The following is a 19,206-nucleotide window of genomic DNA, read 5'->3' on the forward strand; positions in this document are numbered from 1 at the left end:
GTTTTTAAAAATACTTTTAAAAACGGTGGCACTTTCATTGATGAAAATTTACATTGCACTGGATTTGAAGAAATACTTACCTTTTACTTCTGCAAAACCGGATCGCCGATCTCAGCCTCAGTTCCTCTGTACTGACATCAGAAATGACAAAACCGGCTTCCTCCAATCATGGCTTGCACCCCAGAGCGTCCAGCTCGTGATGCCCGGCTGTGATTGGTGGAAGCCAGTTTCGTTATTGCTGTGGTCTACAGCAGGAAGAAGAAGGAGGGGGATCGTCGATCTGGCTTTGCAGGAGTAAAAGGTAAGTATTTCTTCAAATCCAGTGCGATGTTAATTTTCATCAATGAAAGTGCCCCTGTTTTTAAAAGTATTTTTAAAAACCGGGCACTCATTGATGAAAATTGACCTTCACTTTAAGATAGAAAACATAAATGATCAGGTAAGCATAATTTATGTTTTTGCTCTCTCTCCCCCTCTTTTATGCTCTCCCCCTCTCTTTTGCTCACTCTCTCCCTCTCTTGTGCTCTCTCCCCCCCTCTCTTTTGCGCTCTCTCCCTCTCTCTTTTGCTCTCTCTCCCCCTCTCCTTTGCTCTTTCTCCACCCTCTCATTTGCTCTCTCTCCCCCCTCTCATTTGCTCTCTCTCTCTCCCCTCTCATTTGTTTTCTCTCCTCCTCTCTTTTGCTCTCTCTCCCCCTCTTTTATGCTCTCCCTCTCCCCCTCTCTTTTGCTCACTCTCCCCCTCTCTTGTGCTCTCTCTCCCCCCTCTCTTTTGCTCTCTCTCCCCCCTCTTCTTTGCTCTTTCTCCACCCTCTCATTTGCTCTCTCTTCCCCCTCTCATTTGCTCTCTCTCTCACCTCTCATTTGTTCCCTCTCCTCCTCTCTTTTGCTCTCTCTCCCCCCTCTCTTTTGCTCTTTCTCCAACTCTGTTTTGCTCTCTCTCCCCCTCTCGTTTGCTTTCTCTCTCCCCCTCTCTTTTGCTTTCTCTCCCCCTCTCTTTTGCGCTTTCTCTCCCCCTCACTTTTGCTCTCCCTCTCCCCCCTCTCTTTTGCTCTCCCTCTCCCCCCTCTATTTTTCTCTCTCTCCCCCCTCTATTTTGCTCTCTCCTCCCCTCTATTTTGCTCTCTCCCCCCTCTCTTTTGCTCTCCCTCTCCCCTCTCTTTTGCTCTCTCTCCCCCCTCTCATTTGCGCTCTCCCCTCTCATTTGCTCTCTCTCTCCCCTCTCATTTGCTTTTTCTCCCCCCTCTGTTTTGCTCTCCCTCTTCCCTCTCTTTTGCTTTCTCGCTCCCCTCTTTTGCTCTCTCTCCCCCCCTCTCATTTGCTCTCTCTCCCCCCTCTATTTTGCTCTCTCTCCCCCATCTTTTTTGCTCTCTCCCCTCTTTTGTTCTCTCTCCCCTCTCTTTTGCTCTCTCTCCCCTCTCTTTTGCTCTCTCCCCTTCTCTTTTGCTCTCTGTCCCCCCTCTCTTTTGCTCTCCCTCTCCCCTCTCTTTTGCTCTCTGTCCCCCTCTCATTTGTGCTCTCTCTCCCCTCTCATTTGCTTTCTCTCCCCTCTCATTTGCTCTTTCTCCCCCCTCTGTTTTGCTCTCCCTCTTCCCTCTCTTTTGCTCTCTCGCTCCCCTCTTTTGCTCTCTCTCCCCCCTCTCATTTGCTCTCTCCCCCCTCTATTTTGCTCTCTCTCTCCCCTCTCTTTTGCTCTCTCTCCCCTCTCTTTTGCTCTCTCCCTCTTCTCTTTTGATCTCTCTCCCTCCTCTCTTTTGCACTCTCTCCCTCCTCTCTTTTGCACTCTCTCCCTCCTCTCTTTCTCCCCTCTCTTTTGCTCTCTCTCCCCCAGTCTTTTTTTTTTTTTTAAAAAAAGCTTTATTGGTTGAACGTGCTCATGCATACATAGTAATACGTTTCAAAGATAAGATCTTACATTTAACAAAAGTGAAACCAGAGCCTCAGAATCTATACAAATGCCAACTGCTCTGTAAGATAGGTTTTGTGCGTTCAATGTTCTTGAAAAGATAGTAAACATTCAAAACAAAACAAGTTGCTATAACACTCTAGCATTGAGTATCTTGGTGAGTCAATTGTGTCTGCAATTAGTAATATTCGTGACAGCATACGCCTGTTCCTTGACTCATAAAACAGGAGTAGATGAGGGACACAACCAACCCACCTATCAATAGGTTGTAGATATGAATTATGAAGATGATAAGTATATGATAAAAGGAAAGAAAGATATTAGACCAGGGGAAAAAAAGGGGGGGGGTGGAATAAAGGAGGGAGAAGGATATGCAGTACGAGGTGAGTGCCTGTAAAACAGGGGTAGAGTTATGGGAGATTCTATTTTCTATATTGATTTGCCCTCCCATATTTGTGACATGTATTCATGTGTGGAGAGTTTTCCTATTTTGAGATAGTGGTATCTCTCAAGGCTGAGTAAATCTCCAACTCTCGACCTCCACTCCTCCACATTTGGGATCTGTGAAGATTTCAAGTGTCTCGGGATTAAACCCTTGGCACAGTTCAACATCAGAATAAATAGTCTAATTTTGGCCTCTTCCTTTACTTTGGGTAAATTATGAAGCAACAAATAATATGGCTCAGGGGGAATGATAACTGATAGGATTCTACTGCTTTCAAGAAACATGTTCTCCTAAAAAGGGCGTATGTGCGGACATGTCCACCATATGTGCATAAGCGTACCTTCTTCTCCGCAGCCCCTCCAGCATTCCCCCCCAACATGAGGGTATTTTTTTTTTAAGTCTCTGAGGAGTGAGATACCATCTGCTCAAAAACTTGTAGTGCACTTCTTGTAGGTGGGCAGAGACTGAAGTCTTTCTAGCTTTATCAAAAATCTTAAGCCAAGTCTTAGTCTCGATTCTGGTACCTAGGTCGTTCTACCATGCATCCACATAGGAAGGTAGGGTATTATCATCTCGTACCAGCAGCAATTTATATAGGCGTGAAATCAAATGGTCGGGTATATTAGATGTAGTACATAGCGTTTCAAAAGGTGTTTTGTGTCTGGACAGACTAGCCCTGTCCTGTAGTCTACTGAAATAGTGGTGGAAATGGGCGACCCGGAACCAGGATGAGAACGTCCAATTATCCCACTCAACCAGCTCCTGTTGAGTTTTGAGTTTTCCTTCCTGAATAATGTTTGAAACAGCTGCCTCAGCCAGCGTATACTCTAGGTCCCGAGTATAAGGTTTATGAATAAGACCATTATCTGGATTCTCCCAGACCGGCGTTACCGGGGAATCTATTGTAGATAGGGTCTTATCTGCTTTTATTAGTTCGTCCCATAGCCGGAAGACATCTTCCAATAGTGGGTACTGTTGTATCTGTCTAGGGCGCTGTGATGCCGAGACCCATGCAAGAGAGCCAACATTGCCTCTCCTCAAGATATCCCCATCTAATCCTATCCAAGCTTTATTCCCCAGTCTTTTTTTTATTTTATTTTATTACAAGCACAGAGACTTCATATTTTGCTAACTCTTTCTTTTACTGATCAATGCAGCCTTTAAAAGTTCATAACATATAACTTCAATAAATACAGAAATTTTAAATAACAGAGAAAAAAGTTAAAATTTTGAAATTTAAACAGTATGACCAGTAGAGCAAAGGAGAGACTGGCCAATAAGGATACAAGTGACAATCACCAACTGTCCAATTTTTCCTTGTTTTTTCCTTGTTATATAACTTGAGCCACGTAAGTGCAATTGTCATTTATTTGCTTGCATTTTACCTCTGTTTTTTCCTTCCTGCTTTCGTCTCCATTTCTGTTTTCTTGCTAGTCTGGTCACATGATCGCCGCCTTCTTGTGGGGGTGTCTCGCAACATCACACGTCTGTTTTCCCGTGCTCATCCGCTTCCATCCTTACCTCAGACATCATAAATTGTAGCGATTTTGATATATTGTTACTTTTATAACAATATTGTTGTCAAATCTTATTATATTTGTTGTCTGTCTTATTTTAAAGTCTTCTTCTAGCAGATAGAAATACCAGTACTAAAAAAAGCAGTTAAAAGAAGACATACATCTAATGCTTTACAAGCTAGCAAAAAAATAATTTCCAATTCTAAACAAACATCTGAATCTAAAAATATTTGCCAGCAAGACCCTTAATCTCAAAAGGGTAAAATTGGGAGTTTCAAAGCCTAAACAGCTTATGATTAAAGATTACTCATCTTCCTACTCTGATATGTATTTTAATGATTCATATAATGAATATAATTCAGTTTCTTCAGATGAATCCCCTATAAACAAGAAACCAAGGACATGTTTACAAAAATTAAAACATTAAGAGGAAGATGAGCCTATTTTTAAAGATGCCCTTTGCAATATCCGTTTTAACCCAGACACATTACATCACCCCAGATCAGCTAAATTGGGGGCCAGATTTGGATATGGCAAAGATTGTAGAACATCATATTCAAGTTCCTCTAAAACCTAAATCAAGGAACAAAATGAGGGCAGAATGCGCTAGGCCTTTATTGCCAAAGAGTAGTAATTTAACCCCAGAAATTGAGCCAGAAATTCTTAAATTTATTGGTACCCCTGGCTACAAACTTAAAAAAGGTATGGATAAATCTTGGAAATCTTGCCAGGATAAATTATTAGACTCTATTGGTCCCATTACAAAGCTATTAGAATTATCAGATAATGCTGTTACTGTTAATGAACTCATTGATCCTTTCACAGTTATGGAATGGGTGTACAGGTTTTTGTGTTTAGTTGGTAATGCAAATGTTTCTATGACCATTAAAAAACGCAAAAACATCCTTAGAAAAATAGATGTTAAAATGATAGACTCGGTCACAAATGAACTCAATTCTAATGAGGATGATCTCCTTTTTGGAGATTCTTTTTTGAAAAACCTAAATAAATACGCTAGTACTTTTACTACACTTAGCAAAGTAAAATCATCTTTTAAGAAGATTTTTCAGAATAATAATTTCTCTGACAGGGCCAGGAGAAGTAGAGGTCATTTTCCCGGCCCTAGTTCATTCTCAAGACCTCCTTACACTTAATCACAACATTATCAGCTATACTATGGAAATCAACGACCTTTCCAGGACATTTCCAGTCAGTTCTTTCCCTCAAGATCCCGTCCTTGGAATCAGAGGAATTTCCGCTCCAGAGGGAGATCCCGTTTCCCACAAGGTAACTTTTTCAAATCTTCTGAAATTTCTGAGTTTTCCTTCTTTTCCTCATATAATTGGTGGAAGACTTAATTGGTTCTCCAAGAATTTGACTTTTATCACTCAAGATCAATGGGTGATTCAGTCGGTTCGGGGAGTTCTCATAGAATTCAATTCCATTCCAGTTAAAATTGCTTACCCAAATCCAATTTATTTTTCAATTCAAGACAGTAACCTTATTCAAAAAGAAATAACAAATTTAGCAAACAAAAAGGCTATAATTCAAGATCCCTTCTCCCCAGATCTTTTTCTAAGCAATTTGCTTCTAGTAAAAAAGGAAAACAGACTATTTCATCCTGTGATAAATTTAAAAACTTTAAACTCTTTTGTTGTTTATCATCATTTCAAAATAGAGTGAATTTAGCCTTCTAAGGGAATGTTTAATAGACAATGATTGGAAAATAAGATTAGACCTTTCAGACACTTACCTCACTGTTCCAATAAATTAATCCCATTGGAAATATCTAACTTTCAGTTGGAAAGATCAATTTTGGAGTTTTACCTGCCTTCGTTTTGGCCTTTCCTCTGCTCCTTGGATATTCACCAAACTCCTAAAACCAGTAGTTTCTTGGTTGAGAATGAATGGCGTTCGGATAATTATTTATCTTGACAACATTCTTATCATGAACCAGAATTCTGTTCTTTTAAAAGAACAACTAAACATAACTATTTTTCTCTTAGATAATTTGGGATTCTTAATCAACAACGAAAAATCTGTACTAATTCCCTAAAATTCCCTTATCTTTTTGGTTTTCAAAAAAAATACCTTGAATTCAACTCTCAGTCTTCCAATTCAAAAATTGAAAAACATCAAAAATGAAATAGCTAAATTATTAACAAAATAACTAGTCTCCATCAGGTCAATAGCTAGAATAGTGGGGTTACTCTTATCCTCTATTCAGGCTATTTTTCCTGCTCCCTTACATTATCGAGAACTCCAACGATTAAAAATCTTTCATTTACAGAAAGGCCTTTCTTACAATAATTGTATTCCTTTATCGTCAGAAGCAAAAGAGGAACTTCTATGGTGGCTAGCAAACATAGAAGCCTGGAATGGAAGAGCCATTTTCGGGAATTCTCCAGATCTAGTGATAGAATCAGATGCAAGCGGCTCCGGTTGGGGTGTCCGTTGTGGACTTTGTATCACCGGAGGAAAATGGTCTCTTGGGGAAAAGAAACTACACATAAATTGTCTGGAACTTTTGGCAGGTTCCTTTGCAGCCAAAAGTTTTTCAAATATTTCTGCCCCAATATCCATTCTCCTTCGTATGGACAACGTATCTGCAGTTTGTTACTTATATCACCTGGGAGGTACCAAATCCAGAGATCTGTCGAACATCACCAAGGAGTTTATTCACCTTTGCTTAGACAGAAATATATTGATCAAAGCGGAATATATTCCAGGTCTTTTCAACACTTCAGCAGATTGGGGATCTCATTTTCTAAAGGATGCAAGAGATTGGAAGTTGAACCGAAATATTTTTCTTTCTCTTCAGAATTTGAGAGGTCCTTTTTCTATGGATTTATTTGCCTCTCGTTTGAACTTCCAATTGCGCCCATATTTCAGTTGGCATCCAGATCCAGAGTCCAAAGTGACAGATACCTTCCTTCAGAATTGTCCCCCTCTAGGCGCCTATGGTTCCCCACCTTTTTCAATGATTGTGAGAACCATTTTGATTACTTGGAGGGATCAACTATCACTACTGATAATCACCCCCCTTTGGCCATCTCAACCTTGGTATCCTTCCCTTCTAGAAATGTCTTACTTTCCTCCTCTCCTTCTACCTTATTCTCAGGATCTTCTTACAGATCCGACAGGAAGTCTCACAATCTCATTATGTCTCAAAGTTTAACTCTCGCAGCCTGGACGATATTAGGGAACCCTATTCTCTCTACATACTTTCAGAAGGAGCTAAACTCCTCATTCAAAATTCCATTGCTCCAGGTACCAAAAAATACTACCCCTCAGCATGGTTTAAATGGTCTAGCTGGTGTCTTCAAAGGGACCTGGATCCCTTTTCAGCTAATATCAATGAAGTGATTAATTTTCTTTCTTCTCTTTTCGACTCCGGTCTAGCTTACCGTTCTATTAATGTTTCTCGTTCAGCAATCTCTGCATTACATTCTTTAATTAACAACTCTCCTATAGGCCAACATCCTTTAATCTGTAAATTATTAAAAGCAATCAAACTTCAACGTCCTCCAGTTCCTAAATATCATTTATTTTGGGATGTTGATTTAATTTTTTCTCTGTTTAAGAAATGGCCTTCTAATGATTTATTATCTTTAAAACAATTATCAGCTAAACTTGCTACCCGTTTATGCATTATTTCTTTTCGTAGAGTTTCTGACGTTAAATCTTTAGATTTTAACTCTAAATGTTTTTTCCTGAAGGAGTCACCTTTTTTCTTTCTCGTAAAACCAAAACTATTTCTTCATCTATTTTCTATCTTTATCTTCCTTTTGAACCTGCTTTATGTGTGGTGAAATGTTTAAAAGAACATGAATCTAGAACTTAAGCTTTTAGACTTTCTTCTTCCCCTTAATTATTAAAGGGACAGTCTAGTATAAATTAAACTTTCATTATTCAGATAGGACTTTTAATTTTAATCAACTTTCTAATTTACTTTTATCATCAAATTTGCTTTTTTTCTCTTGGTATTCTTAGTTTAAACTAAACATAGGTAGGCTTATATGCTAATTTCTAAGCCTTTGAGGGCTGCCTCCTATCACAGGCTTTTTAAATCTCTTTTCAACACAAAGAGACAGAAAGTACACATGTGCCATATAAATAACACTGTGTTCAGGCACAGGGAGTTATTTAAGATTTAGCACAAAACAATGCTAAATTTAAGACAATAGATAATAAACAGTCACAGTCATGTGATCAGGGGGCTGGAAGAAGGTTCCTAGAAACAAGGTAATCACAGAGGTAAAAAGTTTATTGATATAACTTTGTTGGTTATGCAAAACTGGGGAATGGGTAATAAAGGGATTATCTATCTTTTAAAACAATATGGTAGACTGTCCCTTTAATCTCTTTTGTTTCTCCATTCTCTCCTGTTACTTCTACCACTATTGCAAGATGGGTTAAATGGGTAATGAAAGAAGCTGATATTGATATGATATGTCTTTTTCAGCTCATTTAGTAAGAGGTTCAGCGGCTTCTAAAGCATTTTTTAAATCTGCATCCCTTCAACATATTTTGAATGCTGCTGATTGGTCATCTGACTCTAATTTTTAAACAGTTTTATTTCAAACCCATTCAACACGCCTCATTAAATTTATTTTATTAATAAGCTTTAAACTAGCAAAATATGAAGTCTCTGTGCTTGTAATAAAATTGTGATTATCCTTATTTTGTGAAGGAATAATCTAGATTTTATTAAAGACACAGAGACAAATATTTTCCCTCTCTTATTGCTATACCCTCCCATATGATATTATTTACCCTTATTTTTTCTTATAGCTCCAAATCAATGAAGATATCTTACGAAATGAAGGTTTTCTTCCCTCCAATCCTCAGTCATCTATCAAAGCCTCTTCAATTTGGATAAAGAGAATTTCTTCTTGGCTTCGCTTGGATGAATTTCTACCATCAAGAGTTATTTTTCCATTTTTGAGACTTATTTTCTGGATTTTATTCCATTGTTGTTGTTTTTGGGCATTTTCAATATTTGCTCCTTTTTCCTCTAATTTACCAGCATTGGCAAGAAAGAGGATGTTATATTTTGTATTGGACAGTTGGTGATTGTCACTTGTATCCTTATTGACCAGTCTCTCCTTTGCTCTACTGGTCATACTGTTTAAATTTCAAAAATTTAACTTTTTTCTCTGTTATTTAAAATTTCTGTATTTATTAATGTTATATGTTATGAACTTTTAAAGGCTGCATTGATCAGTAAAAGAAAGAGTTAGCAAAATATGAAGTCTCTGTGTCTAATAAAATCTAGATTATTCCTTCACAAAATTAGGATAATCGAAATTAGGGCATTCCCACTGCCTCCCCTTCCCTGCTGAGCCGCCAACCTGCCCACACCTCCCACTGGCACCAGCAGAAGTTCGTTACGGACGATGACACACACAGTGTCACCGTCTGTAACGATCAGGCATCTGGCCTCATATGGAGGCGGAGCACCAGTCGTGCTCTGGCTCCATATGCGGCAGATGCCTGAAGTTTCAGAAGCTCCAGGTCTCAGCTGTTATGTTACAGTTGAGAATTGGAGCTCCTGAAGCTGTCTCGTCGCCGCGAGGTGGCTGCGTGTGCATCCAACATTACTTTGAGGATGCGTGCGCAACTGCCGACGGCGACGGACATTATAAACCAAATTATTATATAGATAATGGGGAAATAGCTCCATCTTGCATTATAAAATATTTATTGGTTAGAAAAAAAATACTTCTATTTATTATTTATTATAATATAATGTAATATAATCATTTAAACACTTTTGTCAAGGGTGTGACTAACATTTAAATTTATATTTCCCCACCCCCAAAAAAGGAACATGCATTAGACTCAAGGAAGGTATTACTTTACGCATAGCTTGCATATAGGCATCTCTATAATGGACTATTACCCAGCAGTGGTGGATCCAGAGCCTGGTCTCGGGAGGGGCACTTCCCGATTTTTTTTGTGGCGGCGGACAGAAAATAATGAGTGCTTATAGAACAGACTATTTTATTTAACCTATCGTACAGCTCTAACCTTATTTAAAAACAGTCACATTTGTCTTTCCAAATTATGGATTTAAAAAATTAGAAACAGGTGACATTTAACCACATATAACTTTATTATTTAACAGTTTTGTAGACTTTTTTATCAGGAGTTTGTATACTGATTATAGAACAGAATATTCACAGACAAAATCGTAACAAACCATGCACAATTATGTGCAAAAAGGTAGAAATATACTGATAACAGTGTCACTTTCCAAACACTAAGAGCAACAGAGTGAGGCTGGACTAACCCCAAATGTAAACATAGCAGTTGCAGAGAAACTGCTATGTTTGCATCTGAAGGGTTAAAACCTGAGGGACCTGGCACCCAGACCACTTCATTGAGCTGAAGTGGTCTGGGTGACTATAGAGTCCCTTTAATTTTGCCAATAAAGCTTGCAATCTACTAATTATGCAAACCCTTTAAGTGACATAATGTATAGATTCAAATCAAATAATAAAAGCAGGGTCATAATCTTAAATAAAATGTTCCAAACGAATGCCCAAATAAACAGTATTGCATAATTGCTGTTACTACTTGGCAGTCTGGACACTACAGTATAGAGTGATAACAGAGAATATAGAATATAAGCAAAAAACAGACAGCGCTATATAGCACCATATATAAATAAATCAGAATCACACAATCTATACTTAAATCTATAAAATATATAAGTTATTAGTAAGTTGAATGAGGATGTCAGAAATGTCACCACTGCATATCAAATATTGCTACACAAATTCAGTGACCTAAACACAGAGTGTAAACAATATATATAAGTCACATAGAAAATGCTTACAAAATATCAAAGAATTTAAATTATAAATATAAACACAATAAACGTAAAAATTAATGATAAGAATTTCCTCCAAACAAACACTATCAAAATAGTGTACCTGGCAGGGAAAACAGAGGCTAAGGCGCTTCAAAACCAACGCCTCAGACAAATCACGCTAGCACGGCTTACGGTGTCTGCTAGCACGGCCGCTTACGGTGTCTGCTAGCACGGCTTACAGTGTCTGCAATGGAAAAATTAACAGGCAATGTACTAAACTGCAGTCTGTTGCGTAATAGCCTTCCATTGCTTTCCTAAGATCTAGCATTGGATTGGCTGAGATCAAGACTAATGATCTCAGCCATGGAGGTGGGAACCCACAGAGAAAAAGAGGAGAGTAAAAATACATTTCCCATGTGATTGAAAGGGGGGGGGCAGTCACCTAAACAGAAACACTCACTGACAGGCACAGAAACACTTGCGGCTTTGACACACACTTACTGACACTGACAGACACACTCACAGAGAAAAACACTCTGTGACACAGATACACATACACTCTGACAGACACACACTCACTGACAGGCACACCCGCGCACTCACTGACACTAACAGACACACAGAGAAACACACTCTCTGACACAGATACATACACTCTGACAGACACACACTCACTGACAGGCACACGCACATACTCACTGACACTGACAGACACACTCACAGAGAAACACACTCTCTGACACAGATACATACACTCTGACAGACACACACTCACTGACAGGCACACGCACATACTCACTGACACTGACAGACACACTCACAGAGAAACACACTCTCTGACATAGATACATACACTCTGACAAACACACACTCTCTCTCTGCGGCGCCGGCGGAATAGGGAATAGGGAAGCCCTCTCTCACCCGGGGTTAGCTGGGTGGAACAGAGTCTTATGTAACAGTGTGTTTAGTTGTGCGTTAGAGTTTGGCATTAGCTTGCAGTGGGTTATATGTGTTCAAGGGTGGATATTTAGACCCTTGATCAGTGTAATGTTAGGGTTGATTGTACCTCAGCACTGACATTTATAACTTAGAATGTTTCTGGCAGTCAATCAGAGATAAGCTTTTTTCTAGTAGATACAAATGTGCATCTCAAAGAATAACCTAGTTTACCCAGGAACTACTGATATCTTATGATCATGATTCCCAAGTGTTAATTAAAAACCTACCACTTCACTAGGGGGAGGCGATGGCTACAGTGAGAAATTATAAAAACCTGTATCCTTAGGTCGTGTTCAAATTATTACTGTTTGTTTGCAATGCGCCAACAGATAAAACGGCACTGTACTGATAGTAAAATAAAAAGAGTACCTTGTATGGAGAGTGGGGATATATATAGTAAACTATAAAAATAATAAATATATATATATATCCTGTCAATGTATTTTCTACTCTTACAGGCTTCGCCGGGGATACCGAATCAGACGTGACATAGGCACAAACACGCAGGCAGATAATAATACAGCAGGCTGCAACCTTACAAACATAAAGCTCAAGGGCTTAAAAATCTTTTGGCGCCATATTAATGACGTACTTCAAATTTGCCATTTCTACTGCGTCAAAAAATGCTTCACGAAAAAAAGATCTGTGTTTGGGTTGAAATGCAGAGTATAAGAGGGAAGGATGCAAATATAGCATGGGGAGGGGCTGGGGTCTGCACGCCCCTTGCAAGTGCAGGAAAAGTCAGAGGTTGGAGCAGCTACTTGTCTATGCACATAAATATATTTTACAGTTAATTAGTCTACAAACCTACTCGCCCCATGGACTAATCGGGGTTTACTACTTTCACCTTTTATATTCTGTAATGCACTGGATTCTATTAACACCCCCCACAGCTGATAGACTTTAGGGCATAGCTATGCGTTTACAACCCTCCCCGGCAACCAATGGGTTAATAAGTGACAGGACAGAAAATATTCAGCATTATAGAATTAGGATCTATTCTTTATTTACCCTATTTGGAATGATGCTTATTTCTAATCTGTTTCCTCACCCTTTGTGGAACTTTGCTCAGCACAGTATCACACAAATGGACATAGTCTGCGCTGTAAATATAAACCGGGGGTAACGAGTCCTCCATCCTGTAGAAACCGGAAACGGGTATATATAATAAAAAAAATAAAAAAAGGCTGGGCTAGGTGCACTTGGAAATCTATCCCCCTTAAACAAGAAGCCGAAGTCCCGTTCCTAGAACTAATGGCCAGCTAAAATATAACTGACTGTCTTCGTGTCTGTGAACTATGCATGCATTTTTACAGTTTGAAAATGTAGGGGTTTTAAGGTTGCATCTATTATCAGTAACATCTAGAGCCTTTAAATGGGGTAATTTGCTTTCTACACGCATTGACCTGTCAGACAGGTCAACGCGTGTAGAAAGCAAATTACCCCATGTTATGGGATTGTCCTATTGAATAGACGAATAAATATAATAGCGTGTTGCTGACTATATTCTCCGGGGGGGGGGGGGCAATTGCCCCGTTGCCCCCCCTGGATCCGCCAATGTTACCCAGAGAAGTAATGAACAGTCCGATTTTTACTGTGAACAGCTTGTTTCCTGACCATCCATTTCAATGTGGGAAACCTGGCTTCCAGTAAAAATCAAATTGATGGGGCCTGGACAGTGATAGCTCAGGCTACTCCTTCTCTAATTAACAAATAAGGGCAAGCCAGCACTAGAATCAAAAAGAGTGTGAAAAACTTATCAAGCAAAAATATTTCTATGAGATAAGGTGCTGTGTCATTTCGACATTGCAAATTTTATTAAGAATATGTGTGGTGTTCTGTGTATATGATGGTATTCCCTCTACACTATATCTAAATCTTGCATCAATATATTTGCTTGCATTCTCAGTTAGAGAACCCATGTCTGATACAATAGGCCTCCCAGGCGGACAGTTTATATTTTTGTGAATTTTAGGCAATACGTTGCAATTTTTGATGTTTGTACTGTAAGAAATGTTTTATTTTTAGTGTCAATTGCACCTTCATCAAAATAGGAAGTAATCAACTTGTTTTATTGTTGAGAGAATACCTCACTAGGATCACTAAAAAGCCTCTTACAGTAAGTTTCATTACTCAATTGTATATTGACTTCAGAGACATACATAGTGTTAGGCCATTGCAATACATTAGTTTCTTTTTTTCTCTAGATTTAAATTGTACATTTTACTAATTTTAGACAGGTTATCTGTAACTTTTGGATTATATCTTTCATCTAGCATTGTGATTTTAGCATTGAAAAAGGCTGTGTAGGGCCGAAACTTGTTTGCTGCACTATTTTTTCTAAATTGCCTCTTCACTATCCCACCTGATGCAGAGGTTCCAGTATATAGGCCAAAACTCTATGGGATTAGTGTGATGCTTTCTTTTCTGATAATTTTCTTATTCACTCTGCTTTTTTCAGTACTCTGTAACCTTACCCAGGGGGTTCGTGATTTTAATTTAAAAATAAAGGTTATGTTTTATCAGTAGGGAATAGTGCTGTAAGTAGGGTTGCCACCTTTCTTGGAAGAAAATACCGGCCATGCTAATTAACATACATTTGCATAAATAATTAAACAGCATAACTCAAAAACTAAAGCTGATAGGACTGATTTTAAATGCTTATAACTTTATAACTTGTATTCATCACACTCAGAAGAAGTTTCATTTTAACAGGGGCTTTCTTTCAATATTTATTCATTATTTTCTACATTGACATGAACCATAAAAATACCAGTTGTGTCGGTAAAATACCGGCTGGGTGGCAACTCTAGCTGTAAGCCCCCATACTTTCTCTCTTTTGTGTAATTTTATTTTATTCCTTCTCTAAGGTGGTTCCCACTGTCTCTGTGCATGCATATTATTTGCTAGGGGCAAACTGGCGGGAGAACTAGTGCTACTTAGGGGTGGGCTAGGTTCAAGTTTAGGAGGCAGAGGGTATTTTGAGACTCTGAGGGGCCTGACACTGGCAGAGTCAGACACACACACAAATATATATATATATATACAGTATATATATATATATATATATATATATATATATATATATATATATATATATATATATATATATATATGTTTATGTACGTGTGCACACACATATACTGTATCTATACACATATAAATATACACATAAATAAACACCTTTAGTCCTTCCGTTTCCAACACCATGTCATATACCATATACCTTCTTTAAATCACTGTTTAAACATTTATTTCAGTAATAAAAAAAAAACTGTAACACTTAGGCCAAGATTTATCAAGGAGTCTCAGCCCCACTGGCTGCAGGTTCACATGAGAAGCAGTGGTCATCAGGTCGCTGCCTCTCATCCCTATTCTACTGTTATGTGGCGGATATCAATCTCCCCGGACTTTTTCAACCAGGAGATTGACAGCACAGGCAGAAGGGGGGGTTGCACACACTCACACACAAGCGCACGTGTGCAATGACAAATGCGGGCAGCAAATTACTGCCCGCCAATGGCGATGGCGGACGGACAGGGGTGATGATGTATGCCCCTGTCCGTCAGTAGTATAATAAATCTAGCCCTTAGTGAAGAAATCCACTAGTTGACCTTTGGGTAAGTGCACGAGTAATAGCCTAAATTAATTTTTCAGCATGCCCCCTAGGCTTTTCGTTGAGTGCTAATATTTTATTTTCAACCTGTAATATGAAAGTAAAAATGGAAGTACTATGGATTGCACTCTAGTGATGTTAACAAACCATTACGCTAACATTTTTGCATTCCACTTGTAGTCTAGTTTACAGGAAAATCATATAGTTAACATTTATTTTATTGTTTTAACTATGCTTAATTAATCATTTTATGAAGGATTTAGTTTTGAGTTCAATGTGTCTGTAATAAAACCCAGATGTATTACAAACACGAAAATACTAAACAAAAAAAAATAACAAGCTGCTATAAATATATATAAAATCCATTTTAATATAATTCTATTAATATTTAAATTCCAGTGAACAATAACCATAAATCTACAGTACTTTAAAATCAACATCTTGTCTCCATAACAATTGCTAAGTGAAACTGAGATTAAGATTACTTTCTATAGGGCCCCTGACACCACTTCAAAGAATAATAAAACAAATGTGATGTTTTAAACACTTCCCTTCCCTAGGGCATGAGTAAGGTCACGGTTAAAGTGCAGTTTATAACCCCTCCCCCTCCTGTAGAAAAAACATTTAAGCTGCAAAAGGTCATCAACTACTTGATGCTTAACCTAGTGTCTAAACTGCAGATGCGAGACACATTGCATATTATTGTGCGCATATAAACAGAGATTCTTCTTACTGTAGAGGATATACAGGTATACAACCATTTTAGTTATACAGTAAATGTTTTCTCTGAGGAAATAACTGTTGTAAAATTATTAGATGAATATCACATGGGAATAATTGGGTACTGTTCATCATTTCTACAGCAACAGAATACAACATACATATTTGCATATTTAATAATTGGGTATTGACCTATTTCCAAATACAAAAAGATATCAGGTCACCACAACAACTTTAAAAATGGATGGTACAAGCAATTAAGCATGTGTCATGTTTGCTCTTTAATTGGTGGAGGGCTATTATAACTTGTTTGTGAACCATCATATAATTTATTTCTTGTGTGATGTTTAGCGTGTGGATTCGAAGTCTCAGATCAATCTTTATCCTAGCTTTATAGCCAAATGTCGACCCCAATTTGTGTTTGGTTTTATATAACGTATATTCACAATGTAAGATTTTAATATAAAAACACACTAATGCTTTTGTTTAATTGGTTATTTTTGCTTTACAAATAGGTTTACTTTTTGTTTTGTTTTTTATAAACTATTTTTTATTGACTGGAAAAACATAAACCATATCAATAATTTTCCCTTTTTTGTTTGAATGCGTTAACAACATGCACATAGGGAGTGCTAACAGCTTTGTACTTAGTGAATCATATATGTTAGCTCTGCATATCTAAATAATGCCACATGGATATTATATATATATATATATATATATATATATATATATATATATATATATATATATTCACAGTATATATTATAAGTGAAAGTATTGTATAGACTAGATGAATTTTCAGGTTCTGTATAGCAAAATGCATATTGGGCACTATGTGCTAAACTGCGTAAGCTGCTTTTGAGTCCTTGTGGGGAAGGCTTGCACATGTGTGCCTGCTTCCCGCACTGTAAGAAGCAGCGATCCTCAGAAATCCCCCCGAACACACTCAGGGTAGCATTGTACTCTCAAGCAAATGTGTAATAGTACATATGGGGAGCGGAGATCCTTGTCCGCACAGCCTTTAGTACATGGGACCGATTGTATTTATTTTCATTTTAAAACAACAAATTAATTAAGCCCTTTGATTTCTACAATTTTGTTGACATTTCCCCATTTATTCACAAAGATGATAATTAAAAATAATCATCTGTTTTTAAAGGGACATTACGATTAAAATTGAAATGAACATAGAGGAATTACATCTTTGAATAGAAACATATTTGCAATATACATGTATTGGCAAAAATACTTCTAGTAAAAGTTATCCCTGTTTAAATGGTAACATTTTTCTCTGTACGTTCACGTGAAGCATAGCTGGATATTCTCAGTGCACCAGCATTTTAAATACTGCAGCTGTTCACCTAGCAGCCAGTGGTGCTTGTGTCATGTCAACAATTAACAAACTGAGTAATTACCAGATGGTACAAGCACCTTAGGCTCTCTAAGCAAGTGCTGTGTTTAAAATGCTGGTGCACGGCGCATACTTAAATACACGTTTGAACCAGCTATAGCTTTTATTAGAAGCATTTTTGCTAGTACATGTATATTACAAAAATGCTTATATTCAAAACAGAAATGCATCCATATGGATTCTAACTTTCGCTTGAATGTTTTAAGATGCATGACTTGATTTCCCATTAGGTGTTCATATGTATCTTTATGGCGGGTTAAAAGTACGTTAAAGGAACAATAAACACTAAATACATTTAATGCACCTCTCTCTACTTATCAGTGGTGCCATTTTGAAACCTAGGTTACACGGCAGGTATCTGATGGAGAGTTACTGCACATGTGCAAACACATCAGCACTGGAATATAATGAAAGATATTTCAACAAGATGGCACTGATGACTAGAGGGAGGAGGTAAATAACAATTCTGTGCTGATAAAATTTCCCTTTAATTAAGCTTAATTGTATTTTTCTCTTTTAGGAACATTTGTCGAGTGACATATCCCCTACTAGCATCTTTAATACATTAATTTTATTTATTTTATTGGGACCAATGAGGGACAGATATAAATGAGCTCCTATAATGATCAATGTGTAGATTGGTGTGGGTCATATTCTATAAACTGCATGATGAATCCAGAGGGAATTTACACGCAATGTTGTCAAGATAAATGTTGTATGTATGTTGCATTATTGAGTACATTTTTTACACCAATTGAATAAGATATCATTGATGATTTCAGTTTTATTACTACGTCTTTATGTGATATAACTTTGAAATCCTCTCACTTTTGTTTTACAGTCTGTTTACTGCAAACATGGCTGTCATTTAGGGCCCATGGCTGTAAAGGTCTCCCGGCTGGCGAGGTTCTTTAAGAATGCTTGTCAGTACTTCTATTTGCCTGGTGGAATTCTATAAAGCTACTTTGTCTTGCCAAGGGGCGTATGTTTGCATTTTCGTATGGGAAGGAGATGCATACATTACAAAGGTGCACAATGAAAATCATAATTTAAAAATCATACAAAACGAATAATTGAACCATTCATGCAAAAATTCTCAGGAAAAAAATTGTATTGTTAAAGGGACAGTCTACACCAGAATGCATATTGTTTTAAAAGATAGATAATCCCTTTATTACCCATTCCCTAATTTTACATAACCAACACAGTTATAATAATACACTTTTTACCTCTGTGAATATCTTGTATCTAAGTTTCTGCAAACTGCCCCCTTATTTCAGTTCTTTTGACAGACTTGCATTTTAGCCAATCAGTGCTGGCTCCCAGGTAACTCCACATGTGTGAGCAAAGTGTTATCTATATGACACACATGAAATAACACCCTCTAGTGGTGAAAAACTGTCAAAAAGCATTCAGAAAAGAGGCGGCCTTCAAGGTCTAAGAAATTAGCATATGAACCTCCTAGGTTTAGCTTTAAACTAAGAATACAAAGAGAACAAAGCAAAACTGGTGATAAAAGTAAATGGGAAAATTGTTTAAAATTACATGCAGTATCTGAATCATGAAAGTTTATTTTGGACTAGACCCTTTAAGGTTCATCAAAAATCTCAACAAAATTATTAATCAAAAACAGTATTTTATCAAAAACATAAAATTTGTATGTAAATTACACAGGAATAAATTGTATCAAATATGCACAGCATAAATCGTAATTTAAAGGGACATTATACACTTATTTTTTCTTTGCATAAATGTTTTGTAGATGATCTGT

The sequence above is a fragment of the Bombina bombina genome, chromosome 2 (genome assembly GCF_027579735.1).
Source record: "Bombina bombina isolate aBomBom1 chromosome 2, aBomBom1.pri, whole genome shotgun sequence".
Classification (NCBI taxonomy): Eukaryota; Metazoa; Chordata; class Amphibia; order Anura; family Bombinatoridae; genus Bombina; species Bombina bombina.